Consider the following 26,065-nt stretch of genomic DNA (forward strand, 5'->3'; position numbering starts at 1 on the left):
CATCTCTTAACCGACACTTCCCTCAGAGGCGGTCACTTATAATATCTTCTCCTTATATAATGAAAGTATGCATCTCAAACCCCTGATTAACGGTCACTCCTGTTTTGCGGAAAATGTTTTTGTCCCACCGGTGTCCGCAAAAGAGAGGTTTTACTGTGTTTGAATGCGCTGTGAAAAAAAATGTATTCTCACAAAGGGAGATTTTTTTTTTTTCGGTACCGAAAGCAAATAGCAGAATTTCAGACCCGAACATTTCTTCAATTGCTTACGTGTCCGAAATGTTCGTAAAGCTTCATCTGGAGATTCGTGGTTGAGATGAAAATTCACCGATAGTGCTTCATTCATCAATGTCAACATCACAATGAAATCATTATGTGAGCGCCAGTGACAAGAAAATTCATAAATCAGCTGTTAATTATACAACCTGCAATTTATAGGATTCTGATTCGGATATTTCCGGTGATTTCATTTCTTGCAGTGCCCTCTATCCATAAAAATTTGAACTGACCCACCCCCCACCACCAAATAAATCCCCCTTCCTGTGAGAATAACTTTAACGCGAAGCGCATTCTCAAATATGTTTACCTATTTCTTCAATTTTTATGAATTTTTAAACTATTTACGACTTTATGGGGAAACACTGTACTAAGGGATTGTTAGTTGCGTTCTTTTTTGCAGAAAAAATTTCGGTTTTTACATGTATCGTCTTTAAAGAATAATTTTTACAAATTAATTTTTAATTAATAGTGGTTTTTTTCCATTTCCATGTCCCATTAGCTTGACATCATCTGCGAATTTGCTAGTAATCCCATCAATACCCTGATCGAGTTTATCGATAAAAAGTGAAAAAAGTATGGGGCCAAGGACACTTCCCTGAGGAACTCCACTTGTGACGTCTGTCCAACCAGAGAATTCCCCGTTCACCATAACTCGTTGCGACCTATCTCTTAATCACGATTCTATCCAATTCAGCAAGTTGCCCCTCAATTCCAATCTCGTGTAAACGCTTCAAGAGTTTACCATGTTGGACCCGATCGAATGCCTTCTCGAAATCAAGGTAAACAACATCTACATTTTTGCTCTTACCCAAAGTCTTACTCACGTGATCATAGAAGCAAAGTGGGTTAGTTACACATGACTTCCCCTTCTAGAACCCATGCTGATTATCCGACAATGCATTATTCCCGTCTATCCACTTCACAAACTGCCTTTTGATGATAATTTCCAAAATTTTCGAGTGGGTGCTCGTCAAACTCACTGGACGATAATTTGACACCGCTTCTCTATTACCCTTCTTAAATATTGGGACAACGTTAGCAAGTTTCCAATCCGTTGGGACGATACCCTCAACAACACTACTCCTGTATATCTGTGCGACTGTGCGTTTCTTCAATTATGGAGTCATTGTAGGGAACCCTTGATTATGAATTCATTGTTGATAAATTTTATTACAACGTGATTGATAAAAACTGTTGATTGAAATAGTGGTGATAAGATACTATGATACCATTATTGATAACTCATTTTGTGAAAAATCGCTATTGAAGATCTATTATCGAAAAAATCATTATTGGAATCTCAAGGCTATTGAAAGTCTTTTCAGTAATGATCTTAATGGGTGTTCTGTAATGATCGTTATTGAAAGCCCTTTGATGATGAACATGATGATGAACAGTATTAGTGATAACCCATCATGTGAGGAAAGATCGTTGTTGAAAATACACACACACCCACACAATAATTAAGAAGTCATAGTTTTAACACTTGTTGAAAAAAAAAAAACTTGAAAATACAGTACACAAAATAAAGTTCCAAAACAGGTCTTGTTTTGTTTATATGACGCTTAGAACCAAAGTTGCATCCAATTAAGTAAACTTTAAACGTGTTTTACAAAGAATTCTTTTTTTTGACATTTTACTGGAATTTGACACGATTTCTAAGAAATCGATTGATTGTATCATTACAAAATTTTAATTTAATATTCTACCATATAATGTCAAGATTTTGTACGAAAATTTAAAGTCTATTACATGTATTTGTCTAATTACAGTGTTTTATACAAGATATGTGGAATGAAATTTAAAATTCACACATACATCAACAACAGATTTGGGTGTAACTTATGAGCATACCATACAATCGTTTAAATTTTGATACCAAATCTGCACCATTACTAGTTGAATTTAATGGGAAAATAACAAAAGACTTTTTGCAATAGTGTTTCGAATATTACATGGATTTCGCTTGCCCCTTTAAGCGCCATTGACGAGACATCTCGCCTCCTTAAAGATCTCTTATTTCAGTATTGATAAGCCCAGACATTTTAGGAAGTTGATTTCTCAATGCAACGCTCTTCCCTATACCCCTTGCTTTGCACATGCTGAAAATTTTGAGGAAAGCCTACTTAAAAAAAAAGGAAGGGCACTTTCAAGGTGGTTTAGAGATTTCAGTTATGCCTCTTTAAGGGTTAAAATTAGACGTAAAAATGACTTTTTTCACAGAAAATGACAGAGGTAATCGAATTTTTTTTTTCACCGTTTCGAGACACTTTCTATCAAAAAATGTTAGCAAAGTTCACTTAACTACCATCTTATAGAAAAGCGACAACAAAGGCAGTCGGATACCTTAAATAATGAAATAATGTTTGAGGTATATCCGACTACGTTGAAAACACCATTTTGGAAGAAAATATCAATTTTTATTTATTTTTATTTCTTATGAAAGCGCTGTTTGTTGCGATTCCGAGACAAGTAATTTGTGAATTAAAACTTTAAAAGCGTTTTACGAAGAATGCTATTTTTCACATTTCACATGAGTTTGAAACATGATTTCTAAAAATCTATGCCTTGTATCATTACGAAATTTTGATATAATATTCTACCGTGTATTGTTGAGGTTATGAATGAAAATCTAAGGTCTATCACATATATTTCTCTACATAATTATAATGTTTTACAGATATGGAGAATGAAATTTCAAAAAATTCACACGTACATTAACAGATTTGAGTGTACCTTACGAGCATACCATACAATCCTTTAAAGTTTGGTTCGTAATCTGCACCATTACTATCTGAAAATGTACTGTGAAAACAACGAAACATTCCATTCATAGAATTTTTTGCAATCATGTTTAGAATGTTACACGAATTTTGCTTAACATTTTCACATAAAAATGAGTTTTTTCATAGAAAATTGCATAGGTAGTCCAAAATTCATCATTGTTTTCATCATTGTTTTCATCATTTTGAGACGATTCCTATCAAAAAATGTTATTAAAGTTCACTCAGTACCATTTTAATGGAAAGTGACAAGAAAGGTAGTCGGATACCTTTAATTATGAAATGTTTAAATACGGTTAGGTGTTCAGAATTGTTTCACAATGCGGAGTCCGTACTTCAGTAATGAAACTATAATTTACACGTTATCCATTCAAAATCCACGAGATTATCTTCCGCCCTAGAAAGCTAAAAATTACAGCTATACTATCCTCATAAAAACAAAATGAAGGAAACGTTCATGATTTATTACCGCACAAGAAAGCTTTCGTAATTGTATTTTCACGTAACTTTTATTGCTGTCTACAACGCTGCTAAGGATGGAAAATAATGTTTATATCAGTGTGTATCTTTTTTAATGTTTGTACTGTATTATTATCTCATGCGACTTATTTGTGTTAAAAAAGAGGTCTTTCATTTCTTTGTCATTGCAAATGGGTCGAATCAATACAAAAATTATTAAATTGAATTCGAAAACAGATTAAAATGCAAATATGCATTATTTGTTTACTTAAATATATGATTGCGAATTCTTTGTTAAAAACCACTTGATTAAGAATTCGTTGTTTAAATCTCGATTGTGAGTTCATTCTTGAAAATAACTCGATCATGAATTAATTCATCGTCAAAAACAATTTTATTATAAATTCATTGTTGAAAACATTTTGTTGCGAATTTATTGTTCAAAACTTGATCAAAAATTAATTTAACATTATTTCCTTGATCATTGTTGAGAGTCGATGGATTTTGAATTCATTGTTTAAAACTTGATTGCGAGTTTATTCTTGAAAACCACTTGATCATGAACTAATTTACTGTAGAAAACCACTTTATTGAAAATTCATTGTTCAAAATTTGATTTAAGAGTTAATTATTATCCAAAATATAGAAACTTTGCCTGTAATATTTTTTAGCCGCACGTGTACTTTTTTTCCTCCGTTTGTTGGTTTTTGAGATTTCGTCAATATGGAAAAAAGCAGGCAAAGTTTCTGTGAATTAAGAATTTATTGTTGTGTTATTTTATTGTTTATGAATTCACTTCGCATTAGATTTTCCTTGTTTATGAATTTATTTTTGCATTAGTTTTTACTTGATTATGAATTGATTTCCATTAGTTTTCCATGTTTATGATTTCATTTTGTATTAGTTTTTACTTGTATATGAATTCATTGTTGCATTATTTGCTTGATTAAGAATTCATTGTTGACAGCTACTTCATTGAATAAGAATTTCATAAGAATAAAAATCATCCCTGAAATGTTTAATTACCCATAGGAAAAATTTAAAAACAAGATTCCACGTTAAATTCCGTGCACAATAACTAATACATTTTTCATGAAGAATTCTTCTCTGAATTATGTTTAGACATGACTTCTAGAAAATTGAAAGACGAAAAACTCTTATGAATCAGAGAAAAGCTTTCACTCTACGACTAGAAACTGGAAAAAGAAGTGAGGCAAAACAAATCACGTGTGAAAAGTTCGTGTAATAACTATAAGCGGGATTTAACTGAAGGTCAGGGAGGAATTATCACGTTTGTTAACGGTCATCATCCAAAGATTCGTTTCCAGCAACAAACAAACGAACCGTCGAAAAACCTTTGTTTAACTTATGATTTCATGGACAGCTTTATATACAGGATATGTAATCCCTTCTTCACATATACAGTACTTAGTTCCCGTTGAATAACGAAATAAATGAAATTCTCGAGGAAGGATCCCCGTTTGACTCTTCTCAGCGATGGTTTCCGCATTCGTTTCGTCAAAGTTTGTGGACATCAAATCCACTGATGACTCACATAATCGAAAATACACTTTATTACCAGAGTTGAAAATCACTTGATTGCGAAAGAACTTGATCAAGAGCTCACCGTCGAAAACCACTTTATATTCTGCAAATTCATTGTTTAAAACTTGATTATTTATTAATACGCGTTACTTCGTTGAAAGCCACTTTTATGATGAATTCATTGTTGAAAGCCACTTGACTGCGATTTGAATGTTCATAACTTAATTATAAATTGATTACCGAAAACTAGTTGATTGCGAATTGATTGTTGAAAACTAGTTGATTGCGAATTGATTGTTGAAAACTAGTTGATTGCGAATTGATTGTTGAAAACTAGTTGATTGCGAATTGATTGTTGAAAACTAGTTGATTGCGAATTGATTGTTGAAAACTTGATTATGAATTGTTGGCAACCACTTGATTATGAATTGTTGGCAACCACTTGATTATGAATTGTTGGCAACCACTTGATTATGAATTGTTGGCAACCACTTGATTAAGAATTAATTCAGTGTTGAAAATTTCGTTACAAATTCAATTTGGTAAACCCTGAATTACGATTTCATTGTATAGCAGTGTTTCCTCGATTAAGAAATCATTGTCCAAATCCCCACTTGAAGCAGTGTTTCTTCAAAGTGTGCATCGCCTCTGTCAGGGTGTCGCGACGAGCTGGAAATATTGATGCGTGTGCCTATCTTATGTAATGTAAAATATCGACTATTCATTCTACTGATTCTACTATTCTTTATGGGCATTGTATAATATTTTACTACGTGTATATATTGTTTACAATTTTTGTTAATTGCATTTTTAATTGTGTTGCTATATTTTGGAAATATATGACATCCATATTTTTATGGGCATCTTTTTCTCAGCCACCTCGTTGAGCATTTTGCCTGTTGTGGCGTTGTATTTGTATTTGTACCAAACCGTAGTTTCCCAACCTTTTTTTTGTCCCATCTCCCCCTTCTTCAGAAATTTTTTTCTCCAATCGCCCCACCGCAATCTAACCCATAGAATCCTATGTTATACCCGTAGCTTCTACCGCCCCCTGGAGCATTCCATCTCCCCCCAGGGGGCATTAACGCACACGTTGGGAATCACTGTACTAAACTTAACTATTCTGGGGGGGGGCGCAGATGAAGCAGGGCAAGGGAGCCACGAGTGACAAAAGTGTAAAAACCACCGCCTTAGGTTATGATGACGAGTCTGGTAATTGGGTTTGTGCTAAATTTTCAACCCAAAAAAAAAAAACGTAAATATTCAGCACACTCATCGGCATTTAGTGTAGGTCCTCGTCTCTCAAACAAATCAGGTGGCAGTGGTATACCTCAACTAACCTCCTACCTGTACTTACCAGAATTTCATCATTGTTGGACAGGCCCCATATCTAAAATACCAAGTAGACGCTCGTTGTAAAATATGTTGCACGAGGTCATTCTCGACTCTCCTGTTCGAATTCATTGCGATTTATGCATAATATCACGGTCTTGTACTTACTTATCTATCTGTTCACTCAACAATGTCGGTTTTGTTTCGTGGACTATGACCGGAGGAACGCGCTTCGTTAAACACTGTTTGTTTGTTTTACCCCTAAAGAGAAAAATATTATGCGTCAGTTTATTTTATTATTGTTTACTTTCCTCTTATAAATAATGTGTACCTGTACATATACGTTACTTGGCATGTAAAAGCTCCTACCGAGAAGAGAAAAAAACACTTTTTTCGTTTTTCTTCTGTATAATCTAATTTTGAAGCTTGTCTTGTTGTTGTCAGTTCAAGGAAATGCCTTTCAAAGGCACAAAAACTGCTACTACTTTTTTTCTTTCCATAAGGGGCCGTTCAAGTATTACGTAAGCAAAGTTTTAGCCATTTTTGACCCCCCCCCCCTGTCAGCAAAATTTCGTCTGCCCCTCTGAATCCTAACTCATATTTTCATAAGGGGTGGTTGATTAAGTAAGCATTATCCAAATCCCCCCTCCCCCCCTGTCATCAAAAGTCAGCAAATCGGAAACCCCTCCTCCCCCCATCGATGATGACGTAATACTTGAACGGCCCCTAACTATTTGAAGGTAATTTGGACATTTCTGTCCTTTTTTTTTGGCGGTAAAATCCACGCAGTCTATTACGAAGTGAAGCGGTTTGTATGTGGTGTGATGTCAAATGAAAAGATGACGAAGGCCGCAGGAAAAAAAATACGCTTCTACTACATCGTACATGCTCAACCCATGTCCCTCGGGTCAAATGTGGCCATTGTAGTCATCTGATGTGGTCCACGACCTCAAACCTAATTTTATATAATATGAACCAAGCGGCACAGTTACAGGGCACTTAAGCAGCCCACAGTACAGTTACAGAGCACTTGAGTTATCCGCGGCACAGTTACAGAGCACTTGAGTTATCCGCGGCACAGTTACAGAGCACTTGAGTTATCCGCGGCACAGTTACAGAGCGCTTGAGCAGCCCGCAGTACAGTTACAGAGCACTTGAGTTATCCGCGGCACAGTTACAGAGCACTTGAGATATATCCGCGACACAGTTACAGATCACTCAAGTGACCTACTGCACATTAACAAATCACTTAAGTGACTCATGGCACATTTACTGAGATCACTTAAATGGAACGTTTTCCAACCAGTGAAGTGGCCCGCATTCTTGTGTGTAAATGTTGACCACCTTTGTACTGCACCAGTGGTTTCCAAACGTTTTAGGTCACAGAGCACGAACGTTCACAGGGACGCCGAAAATCGCGCTCGACCCGGGTGCAACTAAAGTTTAGTTTTCATGTACGACCACGCTCTCATTTGAGCAAAATCATTGTTAATGTCATCAAAATCTAATTTTTGTGTTATCTCAGCTTCAATACACAATAAAGCTAAGAAAGATCACAGTTGCTCTGTTAAAAGATTCGCGCGAACTGATGATTTTCTCTTTTTTAATAAGAAGAACGATCTTTCTCTAGATCAATTTGATATTGGTGATGTCGTCAATGGTGATGATACAATGATGTCGCGTATTGGTGTGCTGTCCCAGCATTTGCAGAAACGTCTCTTCTAAACCTCTACTGTTATTTAACATTTGCGGCATTGTGTCATCGACGTGTGAACCAAAGATCCAAACTGTTGCAGTTCGTCTGAAAAAAAAGTTTTTGCAAAATCAGATGCACAAAGTTTCGCTTTACAAGTATTACAGAATCGTCATGAAGGTTTGGGGATTTCATGTTAATCTAATTTTTTCGTTTAATAAATAATTTTACAGTCAAAAAGATGTGAAATTGAAGAATCGAACAAAAGACTGTGACACATTGAAACGTATTTTTGTCGTGGAGTTAATATAGCAATAAGCGCATTGTGTACATGCATCTCGTGCGCGCTCCTCTACGGAATTTCTAACGAATTGGTACATGCCAGAATGGCGTGTATGTTTAGTGAACCTGACGTGAAGTTTTGTTTCTGTGTAATGCTTGCTATGCGTAGTGTGTGCCGCCATCTGCCATCAGTTTTACTAAGTGAAGTGTAATGATTGAATAATTGTATCGTTGTAGAGGCCTGTTGCTCTCTGTGGCGAGACTTTTTAACAGGGGAAGTATATATCGCCAAAGTATATGTGCTTTAATAGGCCCTTTGGGAAATTTGCAATTTAATTGCATTTTTAATTGGGTCGCTGTATTTTTGAAATGTATGGCATCCATATTTGCTATGGGCATCTTTTTTTCAGCCACCTCGTTGGGCATTTTGCCTGTTGTGGCGTTGTATTTGTATAAGTATGATGTAATTTAAGGAAAATTCTTTGATTTTTTCAAAACTTTATTAAACAAAATTAAAAAAAATTTGAGTAAAATATATAATATATTATAAATTTGACCCTTAAACGCAAATGCCCATGTTACCCATGCGGAAATTGAGCCCTGGTCTTAGGAAGGCTGCCCTCAAGAAAAAGAGTGTTATCCACCTGTCTCATCTCTTGGACGGATGATGCACAACCAGGTCCATGCATAAGAAATAATTGAAGAGTTGGAACAGGTGGTGCCCTGAAAACGCGATTACCGTGTGGAAATAGTATCATCTTGTGGTTAATCTCTGTGTGGTCGAGATTAACTTGAGTGTTTTGAAGAAATCGCAGGCACTTTAATGACTATGATGATTGTTATCTCGGGTCTAAATAGCCGTAATTTGGCGAATGATTACGCCCCCGACTCCAAATATTCAAAAGGCGCGTCTTATTTCAGAGTGGGATGAGGGTAATCATTCCGTTTGGAGCTCTTGAACAGCATTATTCTCTAGTTTCCTGGATGGGAGGTCTTTTTACTTCTTTGGTCCCGGCCTCCCATTCTTCTGAATCCCATTCAAGTTCAATAAATATGAGTCCATTGACATGAAAAGATCGCGGTATCATTATTTTTCATATATGTGAGAATCATTGCGGTTAACATGCTGATGTAGATCAAGGGTGCTCAACCTTTTAGAGCAGAGGTCTTCAATCTTTTTCTAATAGTGAGCACTACCTGTACCCATCATTCAAAAAAAGAGCACTCTCACGGAAAGTTTGACAGACGTATACCTGAAATCATTATGATTTTAATCTTTGAATTCAATTTGTACAAGGTGTTTAATTGGGACAATGATGAAGTGCTCGCGAGCAGAAAATTGGTCACGAGTATCGAGCACTCTGGATGCTTCAGGGAACACTGTGGTGCTCGCGAGCGATAGGTCTTTGATATCTCATCTCCTGAATTTTAATTTTTTTTTGGAACATCATTGGAGGTTTTTGGAATTTTTCTTTCATATTTTCCAAAAAGATAGATCTTAGAGTTTTTTTTTCAAAATCTTTTGAAAATATTTTAAATAAAGTTTCAAATAAAAAAAGAAAAAAAAGGAAAATATATTTTCTCCCATCGACTGCTTGTGAGGATCGAACTGAAGGTATCTTTACACCCATATTCTATGGGGCTCTAGATTAAACCAGCAAGGAATGGCTCTAGGCTGCCTATGGGCACTCCCTGAATCAGGGGTGAAGGAGAAAAATAATTACAAAAATTGCGAAAAAAATAGTTTTTATGCACGAATTTCAACGTGATGAACCCCTTTCACGCCTAAATCGCGTTAAATCTCGCTCAGAAATATTGTCTTCAGCTTTCATGGCCAGCGTTCGATAAAACAAATACAACTTCCGTGCTGTTAGACCATGGGTTAAGTTAATACCTTCTAGAGCCAATACCTTCTGCTCTAGAATGTATTGGTTAAGTAGTCCTCTCGCTTGCTGCAGAGATCAAAACATTGATTAAACCTTTGAAGATGCCCGGCACAGATGTGGGCGAGACATCGGGAAGAGTGAGTTTCTCGGACCATATTCGAAAATTGCACATTTTCAGAAATGTTACATGTGGAGCTTGAGCTCTGCAAAGTCTGATTCCATAACTAAAGACATTCCGAAGGCCTCTAGAACATTGTTTCTTTACGACCGGATCCTGACGTCATGCAGTAAAACCGAGCCATAGCCGATTTCAAAGTTTAATTTTTCCACTTCTTTTAATCACTTGCAAATGAATTGATGGAAAGAAAACTTTTGAAGGTTATATTGTCCGAAAGATCACTTTTAATACATTATAGGAAAGATCACTTTTAATACATTGTAGGAAAGATCACTTTTAATACATTATAGGAAAGATCACCTTTGAATACATTGTTGGGATCACTTTTCAAAGCATTGTTGAAAATATAATTTTTAAATGTATCATTTTAAAGGTAATTTTTAAATGCATCATTTTAAAGATAATTTTTAAATGCATCATTTTCAAGATAATTTTTAAATGCATCATTTTCAAGATAATTTTTAAATGCATCATTTTAGAAATATTGTTGGTTCACTTTTAAATGCATTGTTGGATAGTTCACTTTTAAATTCATTGTAGGATAGTTCACTTTTAAATGCATTGGTGGATAGTTCACTTTTAAATTCATTGTAGGATAGTTCACTTTTAAATGCATTGTTGGATAGTTCACTTTTAAATGCATTGTTGGATAGTTCACTTTTAAATGCATTGTTGGATAGTTCACTTTTAAATGCATTGTTGGATAGTTCACTTTTAAATGCATTGTTGGATAGTTCACTTTTAAATTCATTGTAGGATAGTTCACTTTTAAATGCATTGGTGGATAGTTCACTTTTAAATTCATTGTAGGATAGTTCACTTTTAAATGCATTGGTGGATAGTTCACTTTTAAATTCATTGTAGGATAGTTCACTTTTAAATGCATTGTTGGATAGTTCACTTTTAAATGCATTGTTGGATAGTTCACTTTTAAATGCATTGTTGGATAGTTCACTTTTAAATGCATTGTTGGATAGTTCACTTTTAAATGCATTGTTGGATAGTTCACTTTTAAATTCATTGTAGGATAGTTCACTTTTAAATGCATTGGTGGATAGTTCACTTTTAAATTCATTGTAGGATAGTTCACTTTTAAATGCATTGTTGGATAGTTCACTTTTAAATGCATTGTTGGATAGTTCACTTTTAAATGCATTGTTGGATAGTTCACTTTTAAATGCATTGTTGGATAGTTCACTTTTAAATGCATTGTTGGATAGTTCACTTTTAAATGTATTGGTTTAAAGATCACTTTCCGATGTATTGTTGGAAACGATGCTATGACAAATACATTGTTGGGAAGACTATTGCAACAAATACTATTGTTGGGAAGACTATTGCAACAAATACTATTGTTGGGAAGACTATTGCAACAAATACTATTGTTGGGAAGACTATTGCAACAAATACTATTGTTGGGAAGACTATTGCAACAAATACTATTGTTGGGAAGACTATTGCAACAAATACTATTGTTGGAACGATCATTGTTGTGAAACACTTCTCTTTCTTCAATATAAAAAAATATTTTAACTCGTTAAAAATCATCAAAAAAAGTCCACCTTTGAGGATGTATTGTATGAAAAAATCATTTTATTTTTTGGTAACACTGTATTTCTAAAGACATCCATTAATATTGGAATATTTTCTTTTGAATGTATTGTCGATAGGATCATTTTTAAATGTTTTGTTTGAAAGATCATTTTTAAATGTTTTGTTTGAAAGATCATTTTTAAATGTTTTGTTTGAAAGATCATTTTTAAATGTTTTGTTTGAAAGATCATTTTTAAATGTTTTGTTTGAAAGATCATTTTTAAATGTTTTGTTTGAAAGATCATTTTTTAATGCATTGTTGAAAATGCCAATGCAACAAACACATTGTCAGGAAGAGTATTGCTGGAACTATCATTTTTTCGAAACACTTCTTTAACATAAAAAATCATATTCAAACCTGATTAAAACCACCCATCAAAAATAAAATTCTATCTTTGAGAATGTATTGTTTGAAAAACATTTGTATTTTTTGGGTATTTTTTTGCTGCATTTCCAAAGACAGCCATTATTATTGGAGCATTTCGGACAATAATTGCTTATGGAGGCCAACTGTTTTATGCCACTATCTGGAGAGGCAATCCTCGAAGATAACCAACATTTTGAAAATGTTAGAATGAAAAGAGAGAGGCGAATTTTGTCTTTGGAAAGATCGCTTTTAAACTCATTGTTTGAAAGATCACTTTTAAATGCATTGTTGGAAATTCCCTCGCGAAAGAAGATACCGTGAAATTTGTCCCGAATCTTCAACTGTTTCAGAATTAAGACACACACAAAGCAGTTTGGACGTGTTAGAAAAAAACGAAGGCAGATTTAGCCTCACTAACAATTAGATTTAAGGCCTTCTCATTAAAATAAAAAGTCCTTGACCGATCCGAGAACCCATTGTATTTTCGTGAACTTGGGAAAAGAACAGGCCACGGTTACACGAACCGAAAGCTTAACCGTATCACAATGTTGGGAGAAAAAAAAGCCCTCGCGAAAAAAGAGGGCACAACATTGTGTTCTCATAAATAAGTACGTATTAATATGTAACATTATAAAAGAAAATGAATAGCGAATAAAAAAGGAACATTAAAAAAGATTTCGAAAAAGACAAGAAAATGCCTTCTACATTTTCCATGTTGTATATTTTTCCCTAACACATAATCACTTTGAAACGGGGTCGTGTGTTTAGAGCTTTATTATTATCGCCAGCATTACTATGATGGCGATCATAGATAATGACAGCAACGAAACCGGAAATAGTGGACGAATAAATCACCCCTTTTGCGGAAATGGCATCTAAATTTGCTATCTTACAAGTTCGATTACATTAATTCAAGAAACTGTTTATCTGAGATTTAATGTTTCGCTATATTATCCTCTCTCCACGGCAGTGTTTCTCAACCTTCATCAAAACAAGGACCAGCAAAATGCCTGAAACTGCAGTAAAACCTCGATAAATCGTCACTCAAGTTATCGAGAAATTACGACGGCTTAAGCGGAGCGACGACTTAAACGAAGTGCCGTCAGTGTTTCAATGTTTATAAATTTAAAATAAAACACCATTTATATCAAAATAGGAATTAAAATTACAGTGTTAATAAAATGTATAGACAATAAAAGGAATAAACGAATTTTTGAACTTTATAAGTGTTTAGTATTCAACTTACTGTATTTTGGTAAAATACACTGGTAAACTTACGATTTACACCTGTATTTTTTTTTAAATTTACACTGACTGGTCAGAGCAAATGTCAGAAAGAGCAAAATCAGAGCAGGTTAGCATTTATCTTCAACACAATTTAGTAAACACTGATTTTATATGTGCATGACACATTTAATTTTAGTGATTCAAATTTTTATCAGTAGTTCATGGTATAAATATAATCTCGAACACGTTGCCAAATTTTGACTTGAGGGATCCCTGGACAGGGTAAAACAGACATTAGAGAGCCTTCTCAACTGGAGAAAAAATGTCTAGTTTATCAACTAAGATATTTTACTCAAACGGATGCCCTCAGATTAATGGGGGGGGGGGGCATGCAAGAATATATCAGGTGCAGCTCGAACAGTCCTCAATGCTTCAAGACCTTCCGTCTTTTTAGTGGGAAAATTAACTTCCACGGTGTCACTCTCTTTGTTTCAGCTGTTCCGTTTTGGTATATAACGGCTTTTATGATCACTTTCCAACATATAGCAGTGTTGTTGTTATCAAGCTTTTTCCTCAAAGGAAGCCATAGAAAAATCATCTGTTCCTCTCTCTCTCAAACTTTTCCTTAGTGACGAGTTAACCGAAATTAGCGATGAGTAACCGAGGGTTTAGTAACATTGCTATCTATGGAAACCAGGCGAGACCGAACAAAAATGACAACTTAACCGGAGCGACGATTTACCGAGGTTTTACTGTATTTGACGGACCACTTGTGTCCCGTATTACGGGGCATTCCTGTAACTTTCGTTGTTCCGATTTTTTCCCCATACTGTTGTTTTGTTTCTTCAACGATACTTACTCTAATTTGTAATATTTACCAAATGCACACATACACCGTATCCATAATACAGTATAAATTATATGATAATTATGGCAGAAATTATAAATATTCATGTCACATATTTGTCTGGTTTAACTTTTGTCTTCAATTTTTTTTTTTTGAATTTTAACTGCGATTGGTGATTGTGCCTGCTTCTTTGACAATGTTTTTGACGATAATTAGCGACGTCCTGTATTTTACCGATTATTATTATTTAAGATCTCGGTTAATCGAATTATACTTTTCTCGACGAAATATGGTCATCAGATTATTTGAATATTTTTCGTCAAATACATTTTGGTTTAGTAGGATCCGTAGCAGCTCTTTATTTCCAAAACCGTCAGCAATTTTAGCAGTAATCAGCGAATTACATTTAAAGCAATAAATTGCAATTTTTTTCCAAAATTTAGTGATGCCCCGTATTCAAGATCGCCGTTTTTCGTGCATTCTCCTCAATGATGTATGGTAGACTTGGGTATGAAGGTATAATTTATTTGAACCCATATGGATATTACTTGAACTTGAGCTACCAGACAGATACCCACGCTAATATTCCTTACGGAACCTCTAACGTAAAGGGTATCTGTTGGAAAAGTGGCAACACCTTCCCCAGCCCATCAAATCCATCCACCCTACCCGATCAAACATGAGAACACTTTTTCAAAGTACATGGGGGGGGGGAGGGGGGCGGGAATTAAAATATATATAGTAACCACAAAATAATGTGAAAATTAAACATTTGTGGAAGCACAATGCACGTCACAGTCCAGGTACATATGTATGAAAAGGGTGGGGGGGGGGGAACATCAGTTATATATACTATAGATCAGTTATATAACACTGGAAAACACAGAACAATGAAAAATAAATCTCTGTGGTAAGCACAATGCACGTCACAGTCCGATACGGATATTACTGATATCCATTACAACGGGTTCAGAATTTTATCAAATCTGCCTGCAGACCACCTATGCCATCGTCGCGGACCACAGGTTGAGAAACGCTGCTCCACAGTAATACCTTCACACATTCGGTGACCATATGTTCAATATTTTTTTCGCATTAAATATACAATATTCGGTCGTCCCGAATATTGTATATTTAATATATTCGGGATATATTTAATCCACTTTTCTCATCAATGCCAACTTGAGTGCCAGACCCGTTATTAGGCTGGTGCAAGAATGGCCTTGAATTGAATGCCCCCCCCCCCCACAAAAAAATTCATACTTATTTTGCATTATTACGGCCCTTTCAAGAAGGCCATAAGAAAAAAGTCTGCCATGGGGCCCATAGAAGGCACAATCATTTTTGAAACCTTCTATACCATAGACTAAAGATACATAAACTGAAGAGCCAAAAAAACTGGTACAGGCATGCGTATGCAAATAAAGAGATATGGAACCAATCAGAGTACGGCGCTGCTGTCGGCAATGCCTATATAACACAAGTGTCTGGCATAGTTGTTAGATCGGTTACTGCTGCTACAATGGCAGGTTATCGAGATTTAAGTGAGTTTGAACGTGGTGTTATAGTCGGCGCACGAGAGATGGGACATAGCATCTCCGAGGTAGCAATGAAATTTGGATTTTCACGTACGACCATTTCACGAGTGCACCGTGAATATCGGGAATCCGGTAAAATATTTAATCTACGACATCGCTGCGGCCGGAAAAAGATCATGCAAGAACGGGACCAACGAGAATCATTAAACGTGACAGACGTGCATCCCTTCCGCAAATTGCTGCAGATTTCAATGCTGGGCCATCAACAAGTGTCAGTGCGAACCATTCAACGAAACATCATCGATATGGGCTTTCGGAGCCGAAGGCCCACTCGTGTACCCTTAATGACTGCACGACACAAAGCTTTAGGCCTCGCCTGGGCCCGACCAATACCTTCTAAAGCAGAAGGCTCTAGCTTGCTCTAGAAGGTGTTGGCCCGACAACACCGACATTGGACTGTTGAGGACTGGAAACACGTTGCCTGGTCTGACGAGTCTCGGTTCCAATTGCTTCGAGCTGATGAACGTGTACGGGTATGGAGACAACCTCATGAATCCATGGACCCTACATGTCAACAGGGGACTGTTCAAGCTGGTGGAGGCTCTGTGATGGTATGGGGCGTGTGCAGTTAGCGTGATATAGGACCCCTGATACGTCTAGATACGACTCTGACAGGTGACAGGTACGTAAGCATCCTGTCTGATCACCTGCACCCATTCATGTCCATTGTGCATTCCGACGGACTTGGACAATTTCAGCAGGACAATGCGACACCCCACACGTCCAGAATTTCTACAAAGTGGCTTCAGGAACACTCTTCTGACTTTAGACACTTCCGCTGCCCACCTAAATCCCCAGACATGAACATTATTGAACATATCTGGGATGCCTTGCAACGTGCTGTTCAGAAGAGATCTCCACCCCCTCTTACTCTTACGGATTTATGGGCAGCTCTGCAGGATTCATGGTGTCAATTACCTCCAGCACTACTTCAGACATTAGTCGAGTCCATGCCACGTCGTGTTGCGGCACTTCTGCGGGCTGGCGGGGGCTCTACACGATATTAGGCAGGTTTACCAGTTTTTTTGGCTCTTCAGTGTATATGTTACGGTGAATGTGATAAACTGGTTATATTATACATATAAGAGCCGTTCAAGTATTACGTAAGCAAATTTTTAGCCATTTTTGACCCCTCCCCGTCAGCAAAAGTCAGCAAAACGCTGACCCCCTCCCCCCTTGTCAGCAAAATTTCGTCATCAGCTATGCCCCTCTGAATCCTAACTCATATTTTCATAAAGGGTGGTTATTATGCATACTACCAATCTTCTTGTAAATTTGGTAAATTTATCACTTTTATCGGCGAATATGCATAAAACGCACACAAGCGTCGTTGGTAAATTTGATAAATACTGGAAACATCACTTTTACCGGAGATTATGCATAATAACCAAGTATCGTTGGTAAATTTGATAAATATGAAAAACATTCCAAATAAGTCTATTACGTGTGATGAATACAGTTGTCCCGATATAATGATACAATGCACGTATGAATTATCATGTATAGTATATCATATAGTACGATTTATTATGTTTACCATCGACGTAACGCTTGGGTATTATGTATAATCGTCAGTAAAAGTGAGTTTTTTTAGTGCTTATTTATTAAATTTCCCAATGACGCTTGGAAACTATGCATAATCACTGGTAAAAAGTGATTAACATAAGGAAAGTTATAAAATTTACCAAGATGTTTGGTAACTATGCATAATAACAGCATTTATCACTTTTTTTTCACCGTAACACATATGTATATACATTTTTATTATTATTTACTATATAGTTGATATAGATCATGAGTCTTCAACCTTTCGGAATCCCGCGGGTTACCAACTCAATAAGGGGGGGGGCCGAGCTAAACAGGGACAAAAATTGATTGAAGACTTTCATTTATTCTGAAATTATTATTTTTTGTTAATTATCAATTTCGATTAGTTGTTAAATAATTTTTTCACTAATTTTTTTCGAAAAGGGTTTTTGGTTAATTACTGATCAAATTAATTAATTCTGAGATTAATTTTAATCTGAAATCACTTGAAATGATTCTTTAATTGTTAATTTCGGTAATTCTGAAATTATTTTCCTTCTCAATATATCTTGAAATAAATTCCATCATAAATTACGAAATTACTTCTCTCATTGTGATATTTATAAGTTGTTGTTTTTTTTCACTAATTCTCTCTCTCTCTCTCTAAAATTATTTGTTTCAGTAATTTTGAATTTTCATCAATTGTGGAATTATGTCTTTCTATTATATAATCCCGAGTTTTCATCAGTTCATTCTAGAATTATTTCTCTCTCTCTTCGCGTATTTTAGAATTATCTTTCATTTACTCTAGAGTTAATCGTTTTTCAATGATTTCAACTATTTCCTGAAAATGATCGGCGGAGGTCATGGCAAAGAGCTCCGAGGGCCATATGGCGAAGACAGATCTTGGATATGTATAACTGATGTATCATAACTGAATATAAATATTTAATTCATAGTTATTCGCTTTTGAAAAAACACAGGGTGTCTCTTAAATTCCTAAATAGTTTAAAAATTCATAAAAATTAAAAACATTGGTATATTGCAGAAAAGTTTTTCCCGAAGAGGGATTTTTTTTTGGTACAGGGGAAAAAAAAAAAATCAGTTCGATTTTTTTGTCGATAGAGGGCGCTGAGGCAAGAGTGATTGAAAAAAATTGAACCTTCCTTCATACTCTTTTGTGTCCGAACCGTACGTGAAACTTCAGCCAGTGATTCGTGGCTGAGGTGAAACAACTTCACCAATATAATACTTTATCCAAGAGTAAGTCTCACGAAGGGTTTTTTTCTTTTTTTTGGTACAGAAAAAAATTTAGTTGCATTTTTTGTCGATCGAGGGCGCTACACGGAAGAAAATCACGTTAATATGCAAATCAGAATCCTATAAAATGCGTTGTGTACGATCAACAGCTCGTTTCTAAATTTTCCTGTCACTGGCACTTACATGAGGTTTTCATTGTAGTGTTGATATTTGTAAAGTATATAGAGCGCTGTTGTAGAACTTGTTTTACCTCAGCCACGAATCTGCAGCTTCACGAACGTTTCGGGCACAGAAGAGATTACAGAAAGGTTCAGGTCATATGACTACTCCCTCACTTTCGCGCAGCGTACTCTACCAACAAAAAACCGAACTAATTTTTTTTTCTGAACCAAAAAACCCCTTTTTGTGAGAATAAATTTTTCTCAAACTGCATTCAAATACGTTTACCAATTACTTCAACTTTTATGAGTTTCTGAACCATTCGCGAATTTATGGGACACCCTGTATATTCAATATAAAAGTATCTGAAACATAAACTAATGAAAATATTGAATTTACAGATGGAAAGAAAAAAAAATGGTCTTGGTTGTTCCGCGAACACAAAAATAGTAAAAGATAGGTATTGATATACGTATTTCTAGATCCGGGACAAAACATTGAAATTAATGGTTGCAGCAAAGCCTTCAATTTATGCTATATAATTCCGAGCACTATTATATCATGCTTTTTTCTTTTTTACTCACAAGAATAACCTGTAAGCAGTATATATATAAAAAAATGAATAAAATTGGCCGCTCCTATTCCCTTGGAATAAATTTCACCTAGTGCCGACTTTCCTAGGCCTTTAGTGTAATATATAAAATGCTTATATATTATTATTATCGTCTTTTTTTTAGAGATGAATACTCACCTTAAAGGTCCAGACCATTTTCTTTTGGGGGAGGTGTATAACAGTAATGGGATCGAATGGGAATCTAGTACAGGAGGGTGACCAGCAAGAATAACCTTGAAGGGTGTGTCAGTAGGCTTTTCAATATAATATTTTATACGTATTATACGCACCTTCGCATCCTTTCCCATTACAGACTTGACTTCGTTCAGCGATGCAATTATTTACTGCACTTGGATGCTTTTTTTTAGCCGTTGCATTTGGCATTTTGTGTTTTTTTATATGGGTGAGGGAGAGAAAATTCCCCCTCCTCCCCCATCAAAAAATCCCATGAATAAACGATGAAATTTTGTACGAGGGGTTTATTTCTGATGGCTTCTGGGTGGTTGAAAGTGAAATTAATTGAATAGGGTTTTCAGGTTTTTTTTGCTATTCTGGTCTGTATGGGTGAAGGTTTGTTTACACACGGGGCTCCAATCAGCACCTCCTAAAGAATCTTCGATCTTTAGGACGGGGAGGGGGGGGGGGTGTCTTCAACCATCGCCGTCTTAACGCATGAGCCTGGGGGCGTTAGGAGAAGAAGGGACATCACAAAAATGAGATCTGATTGAAATTTCGAGGGTAAGCATGTAGATTTGTAGGCAAGCATTTTCAGTCGGGTAGGGCCTCAGAAAACTCACTTGGCCCGGGGGCCCATGATGCTCTTAAGACGGCCTTTTCTTCAATGTATGGCCTGCTGCCCGCATTTGGCCCTCGTAGCATTTCGTCGTGACCCGCCGATCATTTTCAGAAAAAGGTAACATTGGAAAAAACGATTTATCTTGAAATTAGTGAAAGAAATCAATTTTGAAATTAATGAAAGAAATTAGTTTTTTGTCCCAGTTTAACTCGGAGCCCCGTTGACCCCCCCCCCCCCTATTAAGATGACACTAAATTACATGAGTTGGTGGCCCGCAGGCTTCGTTGAAAGTTTCAGTGTGACCCGCCGTGTCTGAAGTGTTGAAGGCTCCTGATCTAAGAGATGCTGCTTCCATATTTCTTTTAAGGTTTTACTTGGACTTGATTGTTCATGAGCTTTGTTTAATTGGCAATAAATTTTGCTTTCTGCTAGTGGTGTGATCCTCTAAAAATGCTTCCATGAAAAGGGTGAATGCTTATTATACTAGTCTTGAAATACAGCCTGAGCGCGATTTCCTATTTAAAAGAAGTTCCTTCGCAGGAAACAATCAGGCCTACAACATTTAAAACTCGCGCATAGTATGTGGTACAAACAAAAAATACACTGCTGCGTTGTTCGTTTCCGAATTCGGATGGCAGTACTTATGGAACACGTAACAGGCAATGCTCTGCTTAGAAACGTATGTGGCGATGCTGTCGGCAAGAGTGCGTAGGTGTTGGTTTCGAATAGCATAAATCTGCCAACACCTCGTTATGTGCGCGCGCCTTTTCTTAGCCTCTCTTCCGCTTTTTGGCAGAGAAGGCTTTGGTTTCTTGCAGAGTAGAGATGTCTTTTGACTGTGTGTCCGTGTATTATTATTTCGTATATATGTGTTAACGTGCCGTGTGTTTCTTCTAATTAATAAACCGTATATTTAACCGTATCTAGAATTGAACAGTCTTAGTGGAGTCAAATAAAATTTAACTATGGATAAATAGCTACTTCAATTTAAATGTCATTATCACCTCCGGCAACTACATATGGTGTCCACAAACTGGTGACTCAGGACTATCGGATTCGTTACAACGAATCATGAATACCTCTCTGCAATGTGGATTTTAATTTCAGTTTCGTGGTGAGTGAATATTTCTCTCTTTCGTAGGACTATTGCCGTCTTCATTCTTTCGCTATGGCAAATCCGCAAGCAACTGCTAGTCAGACTGAACTTTCCCTTCCGGGAACCGAAGTCTCACGTGTTTCATTCCGTGCGCCTCCATTTTGGGAAGCCGACGTTGATTTATGGTTCCTTCAAGTGGAATCCCAGTTTATCACGGCAGGCATTACCGCGGATAAGACGAAGTTTCATTCGGTGATTTCCGTTCTCGACACAAAAATCTTGTCTTACGTGAGTGATTTAGTACGTAATCCTCCCTCACACGATTTATATGAGACTCTAAAGAAACGTATTCTTTCCCGATTTGCTCAATCTGAAACTGCTCGCTTGAAATCTCTTTTTCATGAGTGCGAGCTAGGCGACAAAAAACCGTCCCAGCTACTTTGTGAGATGCGAAACTTGTCGAATAACACAATCAGTGATGATGTTTTGAGCACATTATGGCAGCAAAGATTACCCGTCAGTGTTCAACAAATTTTGTCGATTTGTCGGGATCCTCTTGACTCTTTAGCGCAGATAGCTGATCGCATATTAGAAGCTTCGAGTTTCAACGCTGTCGTTTCTCAGGTGTCTCAACCTCCTCTGCCTTCTTCAGAGTTGCATGAGCTTAAAAAAGAAATTGCATCGCTCGCTACACGAGTCGAAGAGCTCTCTCGTTCTCGAAACCAATACAGAGGTCGGTCGCGAAACAATTCGAAAACTCGTGAGCGGAAAAAATCTTCAGATCGCTCCGATCGACGCAAATTGTGCTGGTATCATGCTCGATATGGTGAAAAAGCACATCGTTGCATTTCACCTTGCCAACACTCGGAAAACTAGTGGGCAATCCTGTTACAGCGGCGGCCGGAGATTGCCACTTTCAAAGTCGCTTATTCATTTGTGATAGAAAATCGAAAATTCGTTTTCTTGTTGACAGTGGTGCAGCTGTGAGCTGTTTTCCTAAATCACTTGCCAAAGTTTCCAAGCCTGACGACCTTTCGTTATATGCGGCTAATGGCACTAAAATTCACACATATGGAACTAAGCATTTTGAACTTGATCTCGGACTGAGGAGAATATTCTCATTCAATTTCTTAGTGGCCGACGTCACAAGTCCTATTTTGGGTGCCGATTTCTTGGAGAGATTCGGTTTACTTGTTGATGTCAAGAATCGCCGGTTGGTTGATAATTTGAAAACTCTATACTCTCTTGGTGTCGTTACCACTGGTCCTTCTCTCGGTCTAACTACAGTTTCTGGTGCCACTACATACCATAAAATTTTGACCAAGTTCCCAAATCTCACTGGTTCGGTCTTAAATTCTCAACCCAAACCACATGCCATTATCCACTTCATCGAAACATCAGGGCCTCCCGTCTTCGCAAAGGCTAGACGTCTTTCTCCTGAAAAACTTTTTGCCGTCAAGAAAGAATTTAACTTGCTTTTGAAGCAAGGCATCATTCGTCCTAGCAAAAGCCCTTGGGCTAGCCCTATCCACCTAGTCCCAAAAAAGACAGGTGGTTGGCGCATATGTGGTGATTTTCGTCGGTTGAATGCCGTAACTACTCCTGATCGTTATCCTATTCCCAATATTCAAGACTTTTCTTTCGGTCTGGCTGGAAAAAGAATATTTTCTAAACTCGATCTTGTAAAGGCATACCACCAGATTCCTGTGAAAGAAAGTGATATTCCCAAGACGGCTGTGATTACACCGCACGGTCTCTTTGAGTATGTTTTCATGACCTTTGGGCTCAGGAACGCCGCACAAACATTTCAACGATTCGTTGACAGCATCCTCTCGGATCTCGACTTCTGCTATGTTTACTTAGACGACATTCTTGTTGCGTCAGCTGATGAGAAGTCGCATGAACAAGATCTCGATGTGTTGTTCAAGAGACTAAGCGAATACGGTTTAGTTCTCAATCCTGACAAATGCCAATTTGGACTCAAAGAAATTCAGTTTTTAGGTCATCTTGTGTCAGAAAAGGGCATTTCCCCGTTGCCGGATCGTGTTACCGCACTTTTGGACTATCCATTGCCCAACACAATCGATGAGCTGCGACGTTTTCTGGCACTAATAAATTTTTATCATCGTTTCATGAAAAACGCTGCCTCTACGCAAGCATGTTTACATGATCTAGTTAAAGGCAAACAAAAACGGGATAAAACAAAAATCGTCTGGTCTGAGGAAGCAAAATCTGCATTCGAGTCATGCAAGGAAATGATTTCCAATGCTGCTCTATTGGCTCATCCTATTTCAAGTGCGCATCTCCTTCTAGCTGTCGACGCGTCTGATTTCGCGATTGGCGGAGTTTTGAATCAAGCAGTTAATGATCAAACTCAGCCATTAGGATTCTTCTCGCGTAAGCTAACTTCAGCTGAACGCAGATACAGTGCGTACGATCGAGAATTGCTAGCGATATATTCAGCAATTAAATATTTTCGACATATGCTGGAGGGATCTGACTTCGAAATTCTCACAGACCACAAACCATTGGTCTATGCATTTTCCCAAAAAAGTGAAAAATGTTCACCTAGGCAGATTCGTCATCTAGAATTCATTAGTCAATTTTCAACCCGTATCAAGCACATTTCAGGCGATCGAAATGCGGTAGCCGATGCATTTTCAAGAATATCGGAAATTGAAATACCTCCTAGTATCGATTTCGCCGAGATGGCTCGCGCTCAGGATGAGGAAGAATTGCGATTACTTCGTGAAATGGACTCAGGTCTCGAGTTAAAACCAATGACTTTCGGTTCTCCTGAAGTCACTCTACAGTGTGATGTTTCCACTGGTTCAATTAGACCTTACGTACCGTCAACGTTTCGCCGCGCTATTTTTGATGCAGTGCACAACCTCTCCCACCCTGGTGCCAAAGCTACTACTGAAATGGTTCGCAGACGATTCATCTGGAAATTTTTAGAAAGGGACTGCAAAGAGTGGTGCAAAACTTGCATCCATTGCCAGCGATCCAAAGTTGGTCGTCACACACATTCTCCTATTGGTGCATTCGGATTACCTTCCGCAAGGTTCTCGCATGTCCATATTGACATCGTGGGTCCACTTCCACCAAGTAAAGGAAATCGCTACGTTGTGACTTGCAGTGACCGATTCACCAGATGGCCGGAAGCTATTCCTGTACCCGATCAGACTGCTGAAACTGTGGCATTCGCTTTCCTGTCGAATTGGATCTCCCGTTTTGGCGTTCCAGAACGCATTACTACGGACAGGGGTTCTCAGTTTGAATCTGAACTCTTCCGATCTCTTGCGAAGTTGCTGGGGGTGGACAGGGTGCGTACTACCGCTTACCACCCACAAAGCAATGGAGCCATCGAGAGATTCCACAGGGACTTGAAAGCTGCCATCATGTGTCACGCCACTGAAAGATGGGTTGACGTTCTTCCTACCATTCTACTCGGGATACGCTCAAGTTTCAAACCTGATTTTGGTGCTACGCCGGCGGACATGGTCTACGGAACATCTCTGAGGTTACCAGGAGACTTCTTCAAAGATTCCGGTAAGCACACCTCAAAATCTGATTATGTCACGAACTTGCGTATGACTATGTCAAAGCTTCGTCCTTCGCCTTTGTCCAATCATTCCTCAAAAAACATTTTTGTGCACAAGGACTTGGCCAGATCCACACACGTTTTTGTGAGGGTTGACACTGTAAGGCGTTCGCTACAGCAGCCTTACCAAGGACCTTATGAAGTTTTGAATAGGACTGATAAATTTTTTACTTTGCGTATCAATAATGAATCTAAGTGTATTTCTATTGATCGTTTAAAACCTGCATTTTTGTTTAATTCTCTCGAATGCAAAGAATCTAATGTTCGCAAATCATCTATATGTAATGCCCCAGCCTCGCCACAGGGCTTCGTCACGAGGTCCGGACGGAAAGTCCGTTTTGTAACACCTTATCAAGCTTAACGTCCTTCGGACTCGTGGGGGAGTACTGTGGCGATGCTGTCGGCAAGAGTGTGTAGGTGTTGGTTTCGAATAGCATAAATCTGCCAACACCTCGTTATGTGCGCGCGCCTTTTCTTAGCCTCTCTTCCGCTTTTTGGCAGAGAAGGCTTTGGTTTCTTGCAGAGTAGAGATGTCTTTTGACTGTGTGTCCGTGTATTATTATTTCGTATATATGTGTTAACGTGCCGTGTGTTTCTTCTAATTAATAAACCGTATATTTAACCGTATCTAGAATTGAACAGTCTTAGTGGAGTCAAATAAAATTTAACTATGGATAAATAGCTACTTCAATTTAAATGTCATTATCACCTCCGGCAACTACATATGGTGTCCACACGTATTTGACGATGGTATACAACACATGTACGTCACATTCCGACGAGCACCAGTTTGATAGAAGTTTCGCAGAGGAATATTTACGTAGGTGCAGCGGTGTGGTTTAGTAGTAGCAACTAAACTCCCGAAAAAACTGAATTTCCAAACCCCCCCCCCCCCATTTTTAGTTGGTCTTTACGTTATGAAATCAAACTTCTGACCAAGTT

The 26,065-nt window shown here is 37.4% G+C and overlaps 1 protein-coding gene across 3 annotated transcripts in view; it reads left to right on the forward strand.

The window, feature by feature from the left end:
* Positions 1-26,065, forward strand: part of LOC149089046 (uncharacterized) — a 62,614-nt gene that overhangs the window by 30,015 nt on the left and 6,534 nt on the right. The window contains exon 1 of one of the 3 annotated variants that reach the window (XM_089236862.1): positions 24,819-25,071. The exons of the other annotated variants lie outside the window; for them this stretch is intronic. The gene's annotated coding sequence lies outside the window, so the exon portion shown is untranslated. Of the gene's footprint in view, positions 1-24,818; positions 25,072-26,065 lie in introns of those variants that run through there. 3 annotated transcript variants of the gene reach the window in all.

Source organism: Pholcus phalangioides, unplaced genomic scaffold, assembly GCF_987345545.1.
Source record: "Pholcus phalangioides strain wild (caught in Gottingen) unplaced genomic scaffold, Ppha-v1.0 ptg000002l_1, whole genome shotgun sequence".
Lineage (NCBI taxonomy): Eukaryota > Metazoa > Arthropoda > Arachnida > Araneae > Pholcidae > Pholcus > Pholcus phalangioides.